The sequence below is a fragment of the Harmonia axyridis genome, chromosome 1 (assembly GCF_914767665.1).
Source record: "Harmonia axyridis chromosome 1, icHarAxyr1.1, whole genome shotgun sequence".
Classification (NCBI taxonomy): Eukaryota; Metazoa; Arthropoda; class Insecta; order Coleoptera; family Coccinellidae; genus Harmonia; species Harmonia axyridis.
Window position 1 is genome coordinate 68,545,040 of NC_059501.1, and position 23,670 is coordinate 68,568,709.

Consider the following 23,670-nt stretch of genomic DNA (forward strand, 5'->3'; position numbering starts at 1 on the left):
CCGCGAAATATGAACAATATTATTGTAATTATGTGAAAGACTGTAAAAATTCGAATGAATTTCTATTTGTCCATTTTGAGATTTCTTTCGAAAGATGTACGTCTTAAGAGAATATATAAATATTGGCAGGAATCGAACTCGCAACCTCCGAATTACTAGTCCATCGCTCTAAGCGATGAGCTACCGAGTAAGCCGAAAGTTCAACCTCATACGAGGTACCCCTCTCCCAGAATCAAATGTTTGTAGGAAGTTAATATTGAAAGGGAACTAATTAATTAATCAGTTTGTCAATTCATGATAAAATTTTTCTATGTGTTAGATTGTTGAATGTTCTACTATGGTTATGTTTGAGCTCTATCAAGTGGGGTTTAGCTGTCATATAATAATAATCTGGAACGTGAATTGTCGATGAAAATTTGCAGCTGGATGAATGAAAAGTTTTAAATCAAAACTCGAACTCATCACTGAGTCGAAGCAAATAGTTACGATAATGATTCTCTGATGAATTTTGTATAAAGCTCTGTCCCAAAAAACAAACAAGAAAATGTAATTGCTTTTTTTGCTGATCGATATATCTCAGTACAGAACCTTCCACACTCACGAGGACATCGAAATAAAGACGTACAAACACGATAAATTCGCCTGAAATTCCCAAAGTTACAGGACCTGCAGTTCCACCGCTATATGAACAAATTTATTGGCGTCGCCTGAATTATAACCAATTTGGGCCGTGAAAAGGAGCCTTCATGCTCATCCAAGACAATATTAACCGACGATATGTGTAGACAATTTTGCTCAGGGGAATTTATGACCGACATAAAATACAAGTTTCTCCGCAAGAACCTGAACATAAATTCCGCTAACCAGAAAATAATATTAGCATGATACGCGGTGAATTTTGGAACACTATGAATACAAATAGGATCGTGTTCCCTGTGCATTTATTATTTCGTGATACTACGCTCTGTTGTCTGTCACATGATGGCATTATTGGCTTGCATGTGGAAGTATTTAACACCTCTATAACTGATGCGAGTATAGCATCCTAGTGGGATATGAATTTGTTGATTTAATCTTTATTTTCTTACAATTTTTTTTTTTCGGCAGAAACCATTTCTGCTATGTAAATACACTACAGATTTGATAATTCCCTCATATTGAAAGTATTCATATTTCTCAACTTAAAAATTAAAACTTCCGTAATCTGTCAATTTTCGTAACAGTCACACTATCTGCCAAGATACAATACAAAAGTCACCAGGATGTACAATCTGAATTTCTCATTGAATTTCGACAATATTTCACAAAACTTGACTGAAATAGAGCAAATATCGTCTAATATTCGTTGCAGAAAGCAATTCCAACACTCATGCGTTCGAATTTCACATTCGTGTTGGAATAGGAGTTCATTCTGCAACTTGTTTTATAATGGATTATCTACGACTGCTTCATTTTGAATGTATTTGACCACTGAATTCGCTGTATTTGCGTCGGAGAAGAATTCAGACAATAAATAAATTTGTACCTAACCAATAACTGGCACTGCTTCTTCTATATAGGATGGAAGTCCTTCTAAATCACTAATTTAGACCAAACACATAAAAAACAATCCGAAAATTTTACTTGAAAGGCATTGTTCACAATTAAACTTCATAGACGTTAAGTGGTTGTCAATACAATTGGATGATCTCAAACCAACTGATATCAACTATGATATTTTCAGTTTGGGTCTACTACAAAAATTAATGTTTACGACGTTTTGTTTATTTTTCCTTCATTAGAGGCATTCTTAGATATAAAGTTGTATTATACATGTGTGATAATACATCATTACTATATTCGTGTGATCACATTACTCGTGCTACGCACTCGTTTGCAACAAACACACTCGTATAGTGATGATGCATTTAGCCCACTTGTTTAGTAAATAACTATTTTGCGTTATTGAATATAGTGTAGGGATATTAGAGTTGCTAACTTTCTGGAAAGAAAATTCGCATATTACTTATAATTGGTTATACTATTATACAATGGGAAGGGATTCCTCCAATCTGATAAATCATCCAAAGTTTCATCTTGAAACCCTCAATGTTTTTGAGAAAACGATAAACCCGGTACCTCACTTAAGCTAAGCGTTCTGAGTCAATTTTTACTGAAGTGAGTGTTTTTCAAGTGAGATTTACAGAGATATCTACCCCAACTGAGTCTTAGATATTCTCTATTACTCTTCTGTGAAATGAATATGCAAATCAACATAAACAATTGAAATAAACAGTTCAGATGATTTGATTTTATCTTTTGGTTGACTTCAATCGATAAGAATTCACTTTAATCTATGAATCTACTAGATGAAGGCAATCTTATATGAATATCAATATAATCTTAAGCGTACATACAGAATACAGAGTATTCTGTATTGGAGTAAAGTCGTATCCTCTTGTTTACTCATAACCAGATCATTTATTGCAAATATGAAGTACGTACATAATTATACAGTGAAATTATAGAATCACAAGAGCCTGAAACCCGCAAACGTGCAGTGGAAGTATTAGTCATCTAATATTGACACAAAATAGAGACGAAATGTATTTTGGACTACAGTGGAAAATTCATATAATATTTCACTATGATATGTATTTCTTCTCATTGTTTGATAATGAGCTACTTTCAGTTCATTCTATGATGAACTTCAATGATATCATCTGTTACTCTTAAGTGTATTTTGAATTATTGGAATCAAAAACTTCGATTACTCATTCAACATCTTTTCTATCAGTAATAATTCACAATTTTTTTGAAATCATTGTTTGATCCTAGATTTATATCATTTATTTTTTCTTTCAGTTGGAGTGAGCATGACGTTGGATTCATCTCTAGACAGTCTAAACATCGTACGCATTGAGGTAAATAAACTAATATGACTGTTGTTTTGATCCAACAAAATATTTCCATTATAGTTCTGCCATATCGTTCACTCTTATGTCTCATGTTCTTGAAAACAAGCCTTCCAGAATAATCCGAAAATCTCCTGAGTACTGAACTGTTCGAAGATACGATATCTCTTCACATTCCATCATGAGTGCACCCAAACAAACGTTACATAAGCATTCTTTCATTTGACCTATGCGTACGTCCCAGGGGATATCTATATTCCCGAACTTAGGAAGAAAGGAAATGAAGGATGGTTCAGCCAGATATAGAGGTTTTTTGTAATATCCCATAAGGAATATTCTTTGATTACATTTTATGTGGATCCCCGAAATTTCATTTGAAAAAATCTCTTGCTTTTGATAAGGTCCAATAGAATTTATTATACGATATCCTTTAATCTTGATCACATCTTATATTGATTAGAATCGTAAAAAAAGTTCACTCACGATTTTTTTTCTTTTGAAATGTTCATATACGATTTATCTTATGCAAAAAAGTTAGATATTGATAATACGTGTTCATTTTTCTTTCATTTCATTACATAAAATCTTGCAATTCCCGTTGGAAAGTAATTTGAAACTGTTAAAAGGAGAAACTTCAACCTTATGTTGTTCACTAACGTCAAACAATTAGTTTCTTGTTAGAAACTGTTCCCTGGTATTAAGTAATTTCATCATGGATTATGATCATTGAGACATTAATGGGGAAAAATATTTACATATCTTGTGCACTTACGTCGAACAATTATTAGTACCTTGTTACAAATTGTTCCTAATATTAAGTCATTTTATCATTGATTGTCATTATTGAGAAATCTACTACTTAGTTGATAATGATAACATAAGTTTCAAAAAACGTGAACAAACGCTTCCACTAGTGTTTTTTTTTCATTTGTTTTGAAATTGTTGTTTATTATGTCATGTAGGTATTTTATACGTAATACGATATTCTGATGTAATAAAGAAAATAATGAACAGAAAAAAATTAGGAAGACATTGACGTCAAGTCAGGAACTTTTTGCCTCTCGTCATTCATGCGCCAATTACGCCCTTAGAGACCACATAACAGAATATTGGTATAAGTGGTCTGAAGAATATTACCTTAAAATTTCAGCTTTTTGGGATATGCGTTATGAATTATTATTCCCTATAAAAACTTTTCTGTCTTCGAGCAGGAACTTCCAACTATCAAAAAGTATTGGAAATGTTTCTCTACTTCTGTGGCAAATCCGTTCATTCTTCCATACCTTATGGAGCAAAATCGTGCGAGAAAATCTCAGTTTTACACAGATTTCTTTGTTATATTTCATTATTATATCTTGGCACCCAGAACTCTCTTAGGGATAGGTTTTCCAGAGTGATCGCTGAACTCCACTAGCGGAGAAAGCACTGGAAGAAGAAGAAGAAGAACTCTCCTGTCACGGAGTTATTTATTATTTGTCAAATGTGATACCTACTGAAAACTGTTCTGCCAGTCAACATTTTCCAATGCAAAAACAACGATATTTATGGAAATACTCCATTAATTTCAATAAAAATTGAATGAACTATAAAAAATAATATAATGTATTTTAAACAATTTTTTATAACACTCCACACCAGTTCTATTGATTGGAGATAAGCACATCAGCCACTAATGAAAGCAATCAAATTGCCATGCGGTAGACAGTGTACTATTTCGAACAATGAAAGGGACTAAATCGACAAATACTGTTTCGATAGATTTTCCAGTGCAAAAATAATGATATTTATGGGAATATTGATTAATTCCAATAACAATTAATTGAATTAGAGAAAATAATTTATAATACTAATACAAAAGGCTCATTCTAACACTCGTTCTTCAAAAAACTCGCCACTAAGTGGACTCGTCGAATAATATCAATGCACTCATAACTTGTATTAGAAATAACTGTTCCACACTAAAAATCAAGTGAATAAAATAATTTCTAACGTTTTCAATTTGTTGAAATAACCACAATATTCATACCAAAACAGTATTTTCCTGATGAACTGATTATAGAGCTATATTTGAAAAATTTATAATTTTTTTCGTTTTATCTGAAACGAAAAATACAAGTTCTTACCAGTCAAGCTCTTTGAAACTCATTACCTCCGGTCAATTGAGCTCACAAGACCAGATGAAAAACCCCACAGTATCAATTGGTGCCATTCTACAATTACCGACAGTCTGAAGTCCAGTTCCCGTATAAAAAATTGGACCAGAAAATTCAATTTCTTTCCATAAACTCCGTGAAAACCCGAATGGGTCCTACAAAAGGAGATTCGAAAAGAGTGTATATGAGAACGTGGAGCACGTCCGGACATTTTATCAGCAACAGGGCTGCCAAATTCGGCAATTTTGCACGTTTCAATACGTTTTCCGGAACTAGTAGAGTCTGGAGTCGCTTTTATGTTATTCGCACATCTCTATTCGTATATGATTCCACATTCTCCCCGAAGATGTTCGGTTGAGATGAGGGTTTATAGATTCATCATGTGAGGAGGCAATCCTCAGTTTTATGACTAAGGGGCTGAAATGGTGGAAATAACTTATGTTGAATCTTCAATATTGACTAGATTGGCAGCTTCATTCAATTCGAGTATATGGAGCACAATGATACAGAGTATTTCCTTACTTTTATTTACGAAGAAAAATATTATTAACGAATATTGTGACATACTATGTAAAACCTTCTTTCTTGTACAGGGTGGGCAAATAAGCGAGGTAAGCGGCTATATCTCAGGATCCACTAATCGTAGAGACTTGCGGTAAAAAATTTTACCACTAAAGTATACAAGAAAACACACTGGAAACTGTTTAGAAGTTCATACCTCTACCGCTAGGGGGCGTAATTGCTATCGTGGAGTAGAAAAATGCATTTGACTCGAAAATGTTTCATATGAAGTGGACGAAAAAATATCATCACTGTAATCCTGGGAAAATTCTCTATCTTTTTGAATTGTCACTTTCGATTTTACGACATCAAATAAGGGTAGGTGAAAGGGAGAAATCTGACTGATTGAAATGCCTGTAACTTCAGTTTGGCTCAACATTTTTGAGCAAATTGAATCTCGACTGAAAGATAATATCTTGTTGATTGAGGACAAAATATACTCATGATAAATTTGTTTCTGCTGCTTTCGATCAGATGCGCTGAGTCAGAAGTTCATTGTTTTGTTCATTTTACTCCGAAATTTCAAATGTAATGATAGGATTCTCTTAACAAAATAAGAAATTCCATCAAATTGGCATGAAAAAACCTGAATGTCGCAAAGCGATAGTTTCAGGCGTTCTGGAGTTATGGCCGAAAGAAGATATTATTCAACTGATGCACTGCGAAAAACCAAATTGTGTCTTTAGGTGCTGACAAAAACAGAAATCTCATCAAATTTGTATGAAAAAACCAAAAGGTCGCCAAGCGATAGCTTCAGGCGTTCTGGAAATATGGCCGAAAGAAGACACCATTTAGTTTTTCAGTGCATCAGTTGAAGAATATCTTTTTTTCGACCATAACTCCAGAACGCCTAAAGCTAACACTTTGCGACCTTCTGGTTTTTTCATACAAATTTGATAGGATTTCTGTTTCTGTCCGAACAATTTGGTTTTTCGCAGTGCATTAGTTGAAGAATATCTTCTTTCGGCCATAACCTCAGAACGCCTGAAACTATCGCTTTGCGATATTCAGGTTTTTTCATGCAAATTTGATGGAATTTTTTATTCTGTTTAGAAAATCCTATCATTACATTTGAAATTTCGGAGTAAAATGAACAAAACAATGAACTTCTGACTCAGCGCATCCGATCGAAAGCAGCAGGAACAAATTTATCATGAGTATATTTTGTCCTCAATCAATAAGATATTATCTTTCAGACGAGATTTAATTTGCTCAAAAATGTTGAGCCAAACTGAAGTTACAGGCATTTCAATCAGTCAGATTTCTCCCTTTCACCTACCCTTATTTGATGTCGTAAAATCGAAAGTGACAATTCAAAAAGATAGAGAATTTTCCCAGGATTACAGTGATGATATTTTTTCGTCCACTTCATATGAAACATTTTCGAGTAAAATGCATATTTTTACTCCACGATAGCAATTACGCCGCCTAGCGGTAGAGCTTTGAACTTCTAAACAGTTTCCAGTGTGTTTTCTTGTATACTTTAGTGGTAAAAATTTTTACCGCAAGTCTCTACGATTAGTGCATCCTGGGATATAGCCGCTTACCTCGCTTATTTGCCCACCCTGTACCTCAGAAAATGCATCTTGATGCATTGAAGATGTATGGCAAACTTCATAATAGTAGTGCTGTGGTTATAAATGAAATATTTTTTCTCAAAATTTTATAACCCTATATTGCAAAAGTTAGGCCATTAGTTTGAATGAAATTTTATTCTTCTATTCTAAATGGGTCCCAGAATCGCCCCCTCAAATATTCAATTGTTGCATATCTTGTAAAAACACCATCTATAGACGACAAATAGGTATACTTACTTGTTTTTCTTTCTGAAACGTTATGCTTGACCACCCAAATTTGAATGCTAGATGGAAAACGTACTTGCCTGAAACCAATTGCATTTCAAGCATGAAATTGTTACGCTAATTTCATCGAGGGGGTTATTAACCGTGCAGACAACAACCCTTCAGAAGTTTCCACTCTTAATTAAAAACAAGTATGTGAGTAGTGATAGGCCGGTTTCAACCTTGAGAGCTCATCAATATCGCAGAACATCGATGATAACCTAATGAAACACTGGATATCATGAGGGGTATATATTAGGTCAATTGAAAAGTTCCCGGTCTGCTGCACAGATGGGGGTGCTAGTATTGAATCCATATCATTTTTAGTTAGGTCATAATTCGACAGCAGTTCAACAATTAGTTTGTGAGATATTGCATTGTGAGTGTAGCTACGTTTGTTATTTGAAAAAAGATGGAGACAAAAGAATTTCGTCTGCTGATTAAATATTGCTTCTCGAAGGGAAAAATATAGTTAGAGCAAAATCTTGGCTTGATGAAGTGTTTCCGGAATCTGCACCAGGAAAATCAACCATTATTAATTGGTATTCTAAGTTTAAACTTGTTGAATTGAGTACTGAAGACGGCGAACGCAGTGGTCACCCAAAATAGGCTGTCATCGACGAAAAATTAAAAAAGTCCACAAAATAATTTGGAATGACATTAAAATGAAGTTGTTCGGGATAGCAGAAACTGTTAGGATATCATCTGAACGTGTACATCATATCATTCTCGAATATTTGTACATGAGAAAGCTGTGCGAAAAATGGGTGCCTCGTGAGCTCACAATCGATCCAAAACAACAACGTGTTAATGATTCTGAGCACTGTTTAAAGCTGTTTTAGTACAATAAACCTGAATTTTTGCGTCGATATATGACAATGGATGGAACATTGGTCCATCATTTCACTCCGGAGTCCAATCGAAAGTCAGCTGAGTGGACTGCACACGATGAACCGAATCCAAAGCGAGGAAAAACACAACAATCAGCTGGCAAGGTTATGGCATCAGTATTCTGGGATGCGCAAGGTATAATATTCATTGATTACCTCCAAACGGGCCAGACCATCAACAGCGATTATTATCTAGCGTTATTGGATCGTATGAAGGATGAAATCGTTGAAAAACGATTCCATGTGATGAAAAAAAGGTGGTGCATCATCAAGACAATGTGCCTTGTCACAAATCAATGAAAACAATGGCAAAATTGTATGAATTGGGCTTTGAATTGCTTCTACATCCACCGTATTCGCCAGATCTGCCCCCAGCGACTTTTCCGGTTCTCGGACTTCAAAAGAATGCTCGCTGGAAAGAAATTTAGAACCAATGAAGAAGTTATCGCCGAAAATGAGGCCTATTTTGAAAGAAAGACAAATCGTACTAAAAAATGGTATCGAAAAGTTGGAAGATCGCTATAATCGCTGTGTCGCCTTCGAAGGCAACTGTGATAATAAAATCGAACTTTGCCAAAAAAAATGAGCTTTACTATGGTAGACCGGGTACTCAATTGGCCTTTCAATTTGCTTCACTCATCCTGATAAGTGGTGGGATTTCAAAAACACTGTGGAAAGAGGGGTATTTGAACTTTGGCAGATCACGAGAATGCCAAGTGGTATGAACCCCTCTTAGTAATTATTTCAATCTATGTGTTTTCCTCTAAATAGTAATAGTTAACGTGAAATGTAAACAAGTTGAATATAAAATATGCTAAATGTAGCAAAGCAAAAAAAATAGATCAGATGGACAAAATCATCTGGATACCAAAATGTTCGTTGCCCTAAGTATGTCTTTATCAGAAAGGAGATGAATGGCAAAGTTTACCTCTTGAAGAATCCTGTCAGCGTTGAGTGATTCAATGGATATGTACATGACATTTCCTAATCATTTACCTACAGTGCAAATGGGATGTTACGTCAAGCACTAAGCGAGAGCATGCATTTCACAGATGTTCTGATTAATGTTAATCTACTGGAATTATTCAGAATCCAATTTCGTGAGGCCATTTCATCATTCCATCAGACCTACTGAAACTAATCCTTGATGATACACTCTCGATTCATCTGCAATTTTGAATAGTCTTCCATGTCTCCCCATTATAATATTTAACGTCAACATGTGTGTGTAGGTGGCCAAATTTGTGTAGTTTCTGTAATTGGACTGTTTACTTCAAATATTGGTTCGCATCAGCGGTGGGCTTGAGGGAGCAGGTGGTGGGATGTTAATCTGGATCAGAGTGGAATGTAGCGGGTTACATTCTCTTATGGGAGTTTCTTGAATTCTCTACGTGACTGGCCTAGTAAGCGATGCGGAAGTAATAATAGCTTTATGCTAGCCCCAATTGGAAACTTTGATAGCGCTGAATAATTTTAAGTGAGAGTTTGGTCGACACCAGAAGTATATCGTTATAGTTTGGGATGAGTTATCATCGCCCTAAGCCCCTAGGATTTTGTTGGAGAATGAAAGTTACCACAAGTTGTATCTGCCGTGAACCCAGGAGCTTTGTCGCGCATTTTCATCGGTTCATTAATACTTACAACTTCTGCTTTCACTACTACCAAACACGTGCTGGTTCATTTTTTGAGTGCTGTTGTCAAGTGATATAACAAAATTCAATATTGAATTTCTTATGTTTCTAGTATGACATAAATTAAAGGAAAAAAGGAAAAAAAAACTGTTGAATAGATAAAATTCGTAGTCGGTTCCCTAAACACCAGTGCTTGGAAGGGGTAGTACTAGTTTTAGTAATGATATGAAATAATAGTTTTACCAAAAAGAAAAAAAATCAAGAAGATTTGTGGAAACGAAGTGTACAATATTTCTCTGACCTCGATCCTATCGGGTTGAGATTTTACCTTTATAACGAGCGTTCTGAGATATACGGATGATACAGTGATTTTGTCGGACTGCCTAGAGGGTCTCCAGATCATGCTTGATCGAATTCATGAGGTGGGAGAAGAAATGGGCATCAAAGTTAATGCAAAAAAGACCAAATTTTTAGTATGTAGCCGTAACCCATATCCGGATGCTCCACTCAAATTGAACCGAAATCCCATGGAGAGGGTGAACCAATTCCTTTATTTGGGGTCTAAAATAACAGACCAGCTGGATCCGGATATGGAGATTAAACGTAGAATAGCAATGGCCAAGACCACTTTTGCAAAAATGAAGACCTTTTTATGTAATGATCACCTTAACCTGGACTTGAGGCAGAGAATGTTCAAGTGCTATGTTTGGCCGGTGCTTTTGTATGGTGTCAAAACATGGACATTCAAGTTGTCAACATTGAACCGCATTGAAGCATTCGAAATGTGGATACACAGACGTATGCTCAAAATTCCCTGGACAGCAGACAAAACAAATGAAGAAGTGTTAAGAAGAGCCAACAAGAATAGAGAATTGCTTAATGTCATCAAGCGTAGGAAGATATCCTATTTGGGCCATGTAATGAGGGGAAGTCGCTATCGAATTCTGCAATTGATAACCAGCGGCAAAATAGAAGGAAAGAGGGGTGTAGGAAGAAGGCAAGCCTTCTGGCTCGGAAATATCCAAGAATGGACCGGAATAAGAAATGCATGTCAAATTTAGCATATGACACAGGATCGAGAAGCATTTTCAATGGTGATCGCCAACGTTGGACAAAACTGACAGGGCACATGAAGAAGAAGAAGAACGAGCGTTCATTTGAATTCGTGGCCTAGAGTGCTGTGGAGAAATTAGAGGTACAAGCTGAGCGCTACTTATAAACACAGAAAATCAACACTAATATCTCCATAGCACCCTTGACCACGAATTTAAATGAACGCTCTTTATTAAGAATAAACATTCCAAGCTTCATGACAAATTTCTTTCAGATAGCTTCATCAGGAACAGGATCATAGAAAAATCAAGCAGAAAGGAATACTATCACCTCAGTAATAACGGATCCGACTGAGATGAAATTTTTCGTTACTATTGAATATAACAATCTCAGGCTTCGTGCTCAATTTCGTTTGGATAGCGTAGTAAGAACCATATATTATTCAAGAGGATAATCGAAAAACAACAATCTGATATTTCAGTGACAACAGTTCCAACCTAGGTGGAATTTTTGTAGAATAACATTTACAATCTTCTTAGAAGATTTTCTGTTAATGGTGACGTCAAAGCAATAGAATATTGAAGCAGGATTTCCAAACGAATCAAGAAAGTACTGAAGTGCAGTTGTTTCTGCTACCGGGATTGTCTCGACGATCAGGTCGGCGGGGTCAGGTAACGACGATCTCCCTGATCTCGGCTAAAAGGTTTCCGATAAAAAATTTGAACCATGTTAGTTATGACATGTGCGTTGATTGTCAGATCAAAGAAGTGGAATAATTCGAGAAATTCTTCCGAATTTTTTTTGAGGAGCCTTTTCATTATGTTGAAACTATGTACTCAAGTTATATTTTTTATGACATGTCACTTTGCATCTTAATTGAGTTATTGTATTCTATAATGATTGAACATCAGGGGAACATATTGTGAAAATTAAGAGACCGGTTAAGACTTTCAACTTGTATTCATTTCAACAGTACAATGTTTCAGTGACATGGTAAGATGGTAAGAAGATAGGATTTTTCCTAGTTTCGCCATAAAATCAAGAATTGGTGTGAAAATATTTTCTTGCTCTGAAATTGTTCGATTTTGAAAAACTTTAGAACTGGAGTTTGCATACTCTTCAATACTGATGAACTCATGAACTGATGGCAAATGTAGGAAGATCAAATAACCCAGACATGTGGAACCTAACCTAACCTAACCCAGACATGTGGAAGCTTCATGGGGCAAAATGAAGTATGATGTATTGATTATGTACAAAGATTCATCGTTGAATGCCTATAAAGTTCAATTAAGTATTGCATACAAAGTTTCCAGACCAAGTTATTTCTAGGTTCGTTGACATTGATTGTACTTCAAGATACTGAAATTTGATACCGTTAGACTTTTTTTTTCTGAGATCATGTGAGAGCACAGGTCAACAAGGTTATTCTCGAAACTTTGAAGCATTGAAAGCAAAAATTGATCGAGTTATTAGAGCCGCAATTATGCAAGAATGTGATTGAAAATTTTGATGAAGAATCTGTTTCTCAAGAGGTAATCTTTTGGAAGATTTTATTTCAAGAATACATCAAAATCCTCAATTCTATTCAAATTTCATTTCTTTTGATTATTCATTTCTCGAAAACTCAATTTGAAAGAACCTGAATAATTTCGGCTGGACAAAAACAGTTGAAATGAATATTGCTCTATTTCAACTATAAACATGACTTCCAAGTTCCACACACACTCTTCAGGAGGATATGTAATGCGATGTTTTCAATAAATCTAACAATATTCACTGTATAATTCCCCTCATAGTTCTAAATGAAATTTCATGACGCAATCACTGTATTTAAAGCCAGTTGTTGCTATCTCTTCAACTTCCACTCAAATACAAAACGTTTCTCTTCATAAACGACGAAGTTTGACGAAATTTACAGATCCGCTAGACAGCTGCGCTTCGGGAACAAATGGCGGACAACAAGTTGAGATAAGTTGGAACAGCCATTCGTTCAGTCCCATCCGAGGATTCACATAACTGGAAACCTTCCAGAGTGGCAACGATCTACGACAGACCGTAATAAAGAGCTGGAACAATTCAGTAACTTTTTGCTCGTCGCCCCCGTCGTCGACATCATATAGCGCAATGAAGGGAGTCGCTGGCATCTTCTTCGTGGTCAATTGAATCGATTTGCACCTTCTGCAGAAGGCGCTCGGTGTTATTTTGTCGAAATCTGCCATTATCCACGCGAACGGTGGGTTCGTTTACGAGTTAGATGAATCGTTATGGGATATGGCTGGGAGATTTCCTTTCTCTAATTCTGCGGAAAATCCGTTCATTCCACCATATCTTGGAGAACAAAATTGTGTTAGAATATTTCAGTTTCAAACAGATTTCATGTTAGTTTTCATTCAACTCTATTCTGTAACTACAAATCGAATAGAGATGGTATGTATCGAATAGAGATAGTATGGATCGAATAGAGATGGTATGGATCGAATAGAGATGCACCGGAATCGTTTCCAATTGGTATTCTGTAACTCAAGTACAATTACTATGGATATCAATTAGAATTGCATATGACGATAAAACAAGAATTAGAATTTGAATATCAAGTTTGGAGGTGATAGAAGTGAAACATTGCGATTTCTCAGAATACGATTCGATTCGTTCATTTATATTCGAGTTATAGAATAAGTCCCATCGATTAATATTTATGTTTGTACTTGGAACTCTTCTATCACGGATTTATCTATTATCTGTCAAGTGACTGAACGATATTTATGGAAATACTTCATCAATTCGAATAAAAATTCAGTGAATTAGAGGAAATAATGTATAAAACCCGTACATAAGCCTAACACTCGTTCATTCAAAAATGAGCCACAAAATTATGAGTTTTTAAATTTTGAACTCGTGGAAGAATATCAGTGCCTATTATGATATTATAAATAACTATTTCGTTCGGTGAAATTACGGTTTTCTTGTACAAAATTGGTTGCTTACTTTTAATGATGAATTTTCTGAATTATACAGGTTGTACAGGTGTTCAGTTTCAGTGCGTTTTTGACACTTCCATAATTTCCATAGATTTCAAACTACAATCAACGAGTTGATCTGTCAATCAAAGTTTCATGAAACCCGTTGTTAGACTTCTTTTCTGAGGCCATGTGGAAGATTAGGCCTATATCAATGCTTCACAATCGATTCAAGACTTTAAAGATGGAATTCGTGAAGTTATCAAAGGCACACAGCCGCAAATGTACATGGAACATTTTATGAAGCTCCAGCCGTAACGGCCATTTGGCTGATATCGTTTCCCATCGTTAATGACGTTAATACCTCTCTAATTACAATTATAAAACATCCATTGATTTCTCCTGTATTATACTCTTTTTTTTTCAATATTGAAATGAAACCACTTATTGGAAAACCATTTATGAATCTTTTTTTTTTATTCTGCTTAAATTTTATACAGGTCTAATTTCAACTACGCCATGGAAACGAAATATCGTCCAAATCTTGAAAATATCAAGATCAAAAAAATACTTTTGTACTCGTGAAATCCCAATCCCTTCAAATCTGTGGTTATGGAAATATTGAGTAAGCATTTCTTTTCTAATATTCTTTTCGAATTATAGATTTTGTTTTATATCAGTTCGTTAATCGAAAAGGTTTTCAATCGTATCTCAATTATTTCAGTGACGACTTCTAAAATCTTTCCATTATCATGGAATTCCAAATTTTTCTAAAAGACTACCATGATACCTGATATTCCGAATTTTCGAATTAAAATACAGGAGAACATGTAATTTTGTTTGAAAACCTCCTAATAGTCTAAATGACTTTTTTTTCATTTTTCATCAGAATATATACATACATAGGCGTACGACTTTGCTTCCGCCGTTTGTTTTCCGATTTTACATGTATGATCCAAAGTATTGTCCATCGCTGGCCACTACTTTCGGGCAGCGTACGAATACCGCGTTTAAAAAACTGGTCATCTTTAGAACTGCTGGACAGCCAGGCCTTGTGCCATCGATCGAAACAAGTTTTTGTGCGAGAGAGCAACGTCTGGTGAATACAGTGGGTGGGGTAGGACTCCCCATTTCACCGTTTCCAAGTATGTCTTGACCATTTTCGCAACATGGGATAGAGCATTGTCATGCTGTGAAGTCATGTCTCTCGTTGTATTGCGGTCATTTGTCTTTCAATGCTCGGCTCAAACGCATTGAATGCGATCCCATTTTTTCAGTCGGTTTTTAAAACTCATAATATACTACGTCGAGCTGGTTCCACCAAATACTGAGCATGACCTTGGAACCGTGAATATTCGGTTTGGCCGTCGACATGGAAGCATGGCTGGGATATCCTCATGATTTTCTGCGCTTGGGATTATCGTAATGAACACAATTTTCGATTCCAGCCACAAGCAAACAAACGCCGTTCAATATCTCTCAGCTTCAACTCTTACAGCACCCAATTTTCTTGTTTCTGAATCATTTCCATAACTGTAGGCGTTCTGAAATGCCTTGTTGCGTTACTGCCAATGATTCTGCCAATTCTTTTTGCGTTCGACAAGGGTCTTAATCAAGTAATGCCTCGAATTCTGCACCACTCTCGGCAAATAATTGATAATTAAAAATAAGTGATTCTAAATTGCCATAGTTTTTTTCAAAAATTGAAGGAATATAATTTAAATAAATCTGCACTTCAAAACCTAATGAAAAAGATAGTGTACACCCTTGAGAACTCAACTGTTTGTAGTATTCATGTAGGCTTGGTTAATCGATCGTCTAGAGGTATGATTCGATTACCTGGCCTTTCGTCTTTTTCTCCGTGACTCTGTTGGATTTGCAATGATTAAACACTTTTGAATTATTTACATCTATTTACAAAGCCACACTTATACAGTACAAACTCAGTATTGAGAATATCTTAATTACGTCTTAATTACATGTTTCTCACTACGGTACTGAATTTCGTCTTTAACTCTAGTTTAATTACTCGAAACATCTTCGTTTATCACGTCTTCGTCGTACTTCAAGTTTTCGGTCGTCTCGTCTTTGATTTGTTCGCGACTCGTCTTAATCTAGTCCGCGAACCGTCTTTACGTCTTAAGTTGACCGACCGAACTTGTTCTGTCTCCAGTCTTAGACTTAAGTTAAACTGTACCGTCTGTACCCGTCTTCGGTTTAATCTGAACTGTGCCCTCTGCTGATTGGAACTACCCTCTCTCGAATATAGATCTCCCTTCTCTTGGTTTGTCTACACCCTCAGGGAAAGGTACCATCCCCTAGTCCAATAAGGGCTTTTGCCGTACCGCCCCCAAAGATCTTCTCGGATTCCTGGAAATCGAATATTCTAGAAGGACTAGAACCTGAGAAAACAGATGTAACCATCTGGCACGACCGTATTGTCTTCGAACCTTATCAACCCCCCAATAAATATCTTCAAGATTTACAACTCTTGACATATCTTCGACACCTCGAAGAATAACACATCCTTTTTACATTTATACACAATAACAATTCGTTCCCTGTAAATCAATTGAAACTGTCATGCCCTCGACACTAAAAGAAACTAATAGGTCTCTAAGCATCCGGTTGACCATCGCAATTATTTACAGGGACACAATAAGTAACTGGATCCTACATTCATAATCCGAGCCAACATAGGCTGGACGGACGTATGTACTTTTTATTTAACCTCGGATTGCTAATCTGCGAGCCAAACCTCATCGTTAGAGTGCATTTCGAAAAATACAGATATCCTGACGAAATAATGTTGACGCTGAAAAACGACCGACGGGGCTTCCCACTAAGCTCTGAAAATCGCCTATCTAGTGGTATCCCCACATTTTTTCATAAAGCAAATGAATGCGTAAACCGCTCATCTGATAGAATCATACGAATATTTTAATGCGCTCACAGTCTCCCCAACGGTGTCCATAAATTACCTACAACTACATTTTCTTTGTTTATCTCAGCGTTATACTCCCCTCGCAGGCTTTATACATAGGCGGTTTGAAGAACAAGCCCCAATTTTTAATGACCATTATCACAAAGCACCGTAACTATACCGTTGAAAAATGGCCAGACGATTTTATCCAACAAATTCGTTTCCTCGTTTTCAGCTTGGAACTGGTCCAGAGTGCCATTTCCAGCTTATTTTATGTTTTACAAACAGAATTATCGCCTGGCCAGATTTACAACCTAGTTTATGTCGCCCTGGCTGGCTTTGGAGTGGTTTTGATGCATAAGAGCCACTCGAAACCTGATTAATTCATTAAACGTGACCGAGTCATATGAAAAACCCCATCGAATCGCTTTCTGGTTGTTAATGGACACTTGGGAGGCTGTTTATGTTGAGCGTAGCAACTAGGCCAGAATATTTCATATTGATTCGGATATTAAATCAAAAGCCTTTCAAATGCAATTGTCATTACAGCCCAATAGTTAATACTCCGACATTGTTTGAAGGGGGAATATCGTTTTTGATAATTTTCAGTAGATACTGCAAATTCTCATCCTACTGTTATGATGTATTATATCTGAAAATAACTTCAAATCGAAGTGAAATCCAAGAGTTGAAATATTCAAGTAAAAGCACTCCAGCGGGAAATAATCTTTGTACCTAGAGTTTCACGGCTAGGCTCGATTTTCAAGCTACTTGACTTGATATTCAAGCAACTTAGCTTGAGCTCGACTTGAAATCAACTCAAGTTCAAGTCAAGTAGTAGTTTTCCAATGTCAAGTCAAGCATTCATTTATTGAATACTTCACTTGACATTGAAAAACTACTACATGACTTGAACTTGAGTTGATTTCAAGTCGAGTAGCTCAAGCCAAGTAGCTTGAATATCAAGTCAAACAGCTCAAGTTCAAGTCAAGTAGTAGTTTTTCAATGTTAAGTAAAGCATTAAATAAATGCTTGACTTGACATTGAAAAACTACTACTTGACTCGAACTTGAGTTGATTTCGAGTCAATCTCAAGCCACGTAGCTTGAATATCAAGACAAACCTGAAACCATAGGTACAATAGCATATTTTCCGTTGGAGTGCTTTTACTTGAATATTTTAATCCTTGGATTTCACTTCGATTTGAAGTTATTTTCAGATAGAATACATCAGAACAGTGAGAATCAGAATTTATAGTAACTACTGAAAATTAGCAAATGCGATGAGCAAGAGGATCAAAAGGTTGTAGGATTTCACATATGCCTACTTATGCGTTTCGTCCCTGGTACACACACCGGACTCATCAGTGCGACTTTGGTATATTTGTGTGTGCCGTGTCATATACACTTGGGAAATTTATTATTATTGGGAGCCGCCGGGACTCGAACCCGGCACCTTGTCGCATCTCGGTGAGTAAGTCTACACTCTTAACCTCTAGGCCACCGAGTGCTGTGTTTATTGTTGCTATGTGGAGCTTTTATGAGAAGCCGCCACAAGGTTGTTGATAAACAGATTCATGAAGCAATTGGGAAAAAAGCCGATAAGAAAATACTTTTAGCTTATCTACCTGCTATGTTTGGTTTGAAATCTTCTCAATTCCCACATAGGCTCAAATTTCAAATTTTAATTCAATCCCCATTTGTACCCTTATTCGGAAATAGTAAAGGGCTTTCATTCAAGAAGTTTCATCATGAATAGACTGCTCTCTGGGCAGCTGTCACTTTTGAAGCTCGCATATTTTTATATTCAACAAGTAAAAACTGAATGATTTCCAAAAATGAAAAGAATTTCAACCATTTTGATTTCTTGTTGAAGTCTGTCAACAAGGCATTGAAATTATTGTTGAAATATCAAAAATTTTGCAGTGGCAGTTCTCAAAACTGAAGTTTTTTGGGACGTCGTGAAGCACCTTCTCGGCAAGCAGTAGTAAAACAAGTAGAAAAATTTGATCTATTGGAACAAGTTAGGGCCAGTTTCATGAACGGAAGTAAAGTCCAGTTTTCAGTGAGAAGTTTCCTTTACAAATAATACGTTTTTCAGGAACTAATTTTGAGGTTAGAAAAAGGTTTGAAGTGTCCTTCCTCATAAAGTCTCGATATTGGCCCTTTATGGCAAGAATGGGATATTTATCTTCACGCATTCTTTATGGCTACAAATAGGGCTTCACGGCTTGGCTTGATATTCAAGCTACTTGGCTCGAGCTCAAGTAGCTTAAGCTTGACTCGAAATCAACTCAAGTTCAACTCGAGAAGTAGTTTTTCAATGTCAAGTCAAGTATTTAATAAATGAATACTTGACTCGACATTGAAAAACTACTACCTGACTTGAGTTGATTTCAAGTCAAGCTCAAGCTACTTGAGCTTGAACTTGAGTCAAATAGCTCGAATATCAAGCTAAACCGTGAATCCCTTGCTACAAAACATAACCCCATTCTATTGTGTCATTTCCATCACACGTTTCGCTCTACCACACAAACTTTTTTTGTTAGAATTATCACATTTTAAGTTAGGGCTCTTCATTTACTTTCACCTTATACACAAAATTTCAATTCAACAAGAATTCAATTTCTATGAAATATTACCAAATGCGGACAATGAATCACTAGTTCTCAGAGAAGCCAACCCTAGGAAATTTAGCACTTACGAATAAAAGAAAGCTCATGTTCATGAAACCGGAGCCACTTTCAAGCTCAATATGAAGGCGACTTCCTGGTGAAACGGTCTTTACCAAGAGGAGCCTTTTCGGATGGATTGTGAAACTGGTCTTTAGTGGTATATTGAATTGAATCCGTGTGTGAGCCTTATGACTTTGATCCTAAGGGGTGGCATTCTTCTGAGTGTGGCAGCATCCTACGGGGTTACGAAGAAATCCTGATAATTCATTACCCAGGCTGTGACACCGGATACTCACACGATATAAAATCATAAACGAAATTATTGCTGGAAAGTTTAGGATTAGATCAAATCAATCGAAAAGCCGTTATTCCTCACAATTGTAAACAATCTATTAAACGGAATAAGAACTAACAAGTTGAATGTTAGTCAACTATCAGGACAGGATGTCCATCTTTCTAACCTAATTCGATCACTGCAAGATTAAGTAGAGTCCTAGAAATAACTAATGGTATCAGAAAATCACTTACGAAGCGACCCGCAGTCATAACATATTTCATTCTTCGACTCGGAAACAAATCTCAAATTAACGAAGCGTTTTCTGTGGAAGAGGTTTATCGATCCACAACCGGAAAAGTTGGACTCATTAAATTCACCATTGTTGGAGTTGCCATCTATTATGGTAGCAAGACGGGGGTAGACCGGAAACTTTTCCATTCGGTATATTTCCCGCTTTCCACTGGCCTCTCGATGAAATTTTCTCGGATTCTAATTCTTGATTGCTAGATGAAGCGTTGGGAATATGAATGAAGCTAAAGAAGTACTAAAATTGATGGTCCTATAACTAAGTATTTACCTTCTAGTTCGTTGAATGAAAAAGGTTTTTTCTTCGAATTACTTGAAACCAAATGGGTTCATCGGGACTGCAAAGTATAATGGGTAGTGATAGATGCTTCTTGTTCATTTTTGAATGATTTTTCTCCGAAACTATTGCTCCATCATTTCATCACAAGGTCTAATTCAATTTTAAACCGGGAATGGTGTCGAACAATAAGATTCGACTGACTGAGCCATTTTTATAAAAAAAAAAGGATTTACTAAACAGAAAGATATACTTCTGCTCTTTTGGATAGTGACCCATGATTCACATTCGTAAGTAAGTACTGGTCTGAATATGCTTTTATAAGTTGTCATTTTGGTTTTTCTTTTATTTCCCTTTTCCTGAAAAATGTCATGTTGAGAGCAAAGAACAATTTATTCCCTTCTCTTATTCATTTTAGTTCACTCCTAAATATGTGAAGTTATTGACTTTTTCAATCTGCTCATTCTCTATTATTAATTTAACATCTTTATTTCCGAAATCACCTTCCTTTATTTCCGCAATCACCATAACTTTAGTCTTTTTCCTATTCATTTCTATTTCATACTTTTCCAATGTCTCACTCCAAACATTCACATTCTTCTGTATTGCAATTTTCAATCTTGCCATTGAAAGCAAATATCGAGGCCTCCTCCTTCCTCATATTCCTGTGTCCGACACTCATGGTTCCCATTTTGTCTTTGATTTCCTTAATAATCTCATCCAAAAATATAATAACACCGTGCTCAAAACTCCACCCTGTCTTATTCTTATATACTACAAAATTCTAACTTTTGCTGTATATAATTTCTATGGATGGAACAAGTTGTATGTTATTGTTTAATTTTCAAGGTAATCTGCCTTTGCGCGGATAAGTAAAATTCTAAAATGAGTTCCAGTGGAATTGAATAGAAAAATAACTCTACATTTTCTAGTTTAATGCGGCAGACATACTGCAATATTGAAACCCTTTCCATTTTAAGCAGCTTTCTCCGAAGTTTCTCTCTATTTCATGACCTGCATCTGAGGAGGGTGTCACCAACTATGGCTTCAAACCATATCCATCATCCCCCATTAGTACTTTGTTAGGTTTTGTATACATAACTTGGGAAGTTTCACAAATTTTGGCGACGTGCACGGATCCAGGCCAACTAACATCTCTTTTGAACATTTCTTTAATGTCACATGTCACTGAATTATTAGGGGTGGACTGATTTTCCGGGTTATGTATTTGTCCCCGTAGATTCTTGGTTTGAAAACTTCTTTGCGAGTAAAATAAATATCTTCAATTGCTTTTGGAAAAAGGTACTTCTTTTGTCATAGTTTCTTATCGGTCGTCTTGACAAGAGTACAAGAGTTGGCGGCATCATTCTTTGTGATACCCCTAGTTCCTCTCCGATTGCACATTGATTTCCTGGATTAACAAGATAACGCAATCATATCTTCGTTTATTATTTCCAAGAGAGAGCATACCGTTGGACTCTACGACTTGGAGTAAATAGAATTTTGATAACATTTGGCGAGACGTTCTCGAACCAAATTACGTAGGTGTGCCCTCTCCCAGGGGATTGGTTTTTCGTCCTGAGATCGCTAGGGACTCTTCAGTTAGGCAATCCAGCGATCTCTGCCTAAGACACATCATCGCGGAGAGGTGCTTCTGCGGCGACAAATGGAAGGAACTAAGGAAGAAACCATTGAAGAATTCCCAATATATCCCATTATTGAAACATGAGGTAAATTTTAATGAATTTCTATTGTCATAATCTGCTAATCTCTCCTCGAACTTCACAATGAAATATCCATCAAACTGTAGAGTGAAACCCATAATTTCTCTGAACACATCAATCTACTTACAAATCTAAGTGAAATATAAAAATTGAATTGAAAAAAAAATTTCCTGCTATAAGAATCCTTCTAGAAATTGTGCCACAAATTTAACACTCTCAGCTAATTACTCAAACGATAAAGAAAATTTCCAAGAAGCCCTGAATATAGCGAAGATTTCAAGGAAATCTTGTGTGTATCTTAAACTTAATCCCTGAGTCAAATTTGCGTTGCAGAAATAGCTAGATGGAGGTTCAAAAGATAATCAACTATTAGAAGAAACTTCTAAACTCCCAAACAAATAATTCAAGGATCCATCAAGCGAAATTGTCTTAAGTTTATATCAATCCATGTGGAACGTAAAACTGTTGATTATTACTTACATTATTTTCTTAACTTATAGATTCATTATTCATTGTAAAAGCAGTTTCAGATAAAAATTAGGTAAACAGAGGCTACAGATCGGTTCATTCACAAATAACAAAATCATGTCACTTCACTATTCATTTTCATCGTTTTTTAACTACATTAGCTGTTTTCAATAATGTTGAGATCAGTGGTTGATACATCTCGACTTATCTTGAATACATTCTACCATTCATATACATGTTTCGTAAGCCTTATGTAATGAGATTATTCTTGAAACAAAAATGAATCGCATATGCCTATGGGAAGATCCACATAATCGGTAGAGTAGATCTATCTTGTCAACAGATCCATTTGTTCACAGATCAATAAGAATTAAAATATAATGGATGTGACATGGATTATTCTTGGATCATGAGAAACACTCCTTTGAAATATTAATTCCATTCACTATTATGCACTGTTCTACTGTTCTAATTGGGGGGAATTCCGTAGGGCAGTCATTTGGGTCCACTCTCTTTATATTGTACTAATCCACCGCCTCTTGTGATCATTGGAAGAGCGGCTTTCCTCTGATCAAGGTGGTGGTAGTGTTATAAAGATGTTAATCAAAATTTCTCCTTTATTAAGGGAGAAAGTGTGGATAAGGCCTGTCGCACTAGGGACAGGACTTAGTGTTAAACTGGATTTTTTTCTTTGGGAACAGATCTAGAGATAACTAAAAGGCATAAGCTCTTTTATAATTTTAATAACAAAAAAAAAAAAATTGAACAAAATCAAGCTTGAGCCAAAACTGATCTTCGGAGGACTTGCCTTAAACTTTTACATAAACTTACTGGAGATTTCAGAACATTGGACAGAACAACCAAACAAAAAAAAAATTAAACTTTTGAATTTCTCACTTGCTACCTGTCAATTCCTTCGATGGATAATCCTTCACATCCAGTCCACTCTCGCGAAACGTATCTCGAACCTCACGGAAACTTTGGCGAACCGATACCGTTATGACTAATCTTTAACTCTACTGAATCTATTGTCGACCC

General features: G+C 36.0%; 1 protein-coding gene across 3 annotated transcripts in view; it reads left to right on the forward strand.

Annotated features, from left to right (window-relative positions):
- Nucleotides 1-23,670, forward strand: part of LOC123677403 (protein artichoke) — a 294,809-nt gene that overhangs the window by 205,116 nt on the left and 66,023 nt on the right. For all 3 annotated transcript variants that reach the window (XM_045613900.1, XM_045613907.1, XM_045613915.1), the window contains one exon: nucleotides 2,845-2,903. The gene's annotated coding sequence lies outside the window, so the exon portion shown is untranslated. The remainder of the gene's footprint in view (nucleotides 1-2,844; nucleotides 2,904-23,670) is intronic.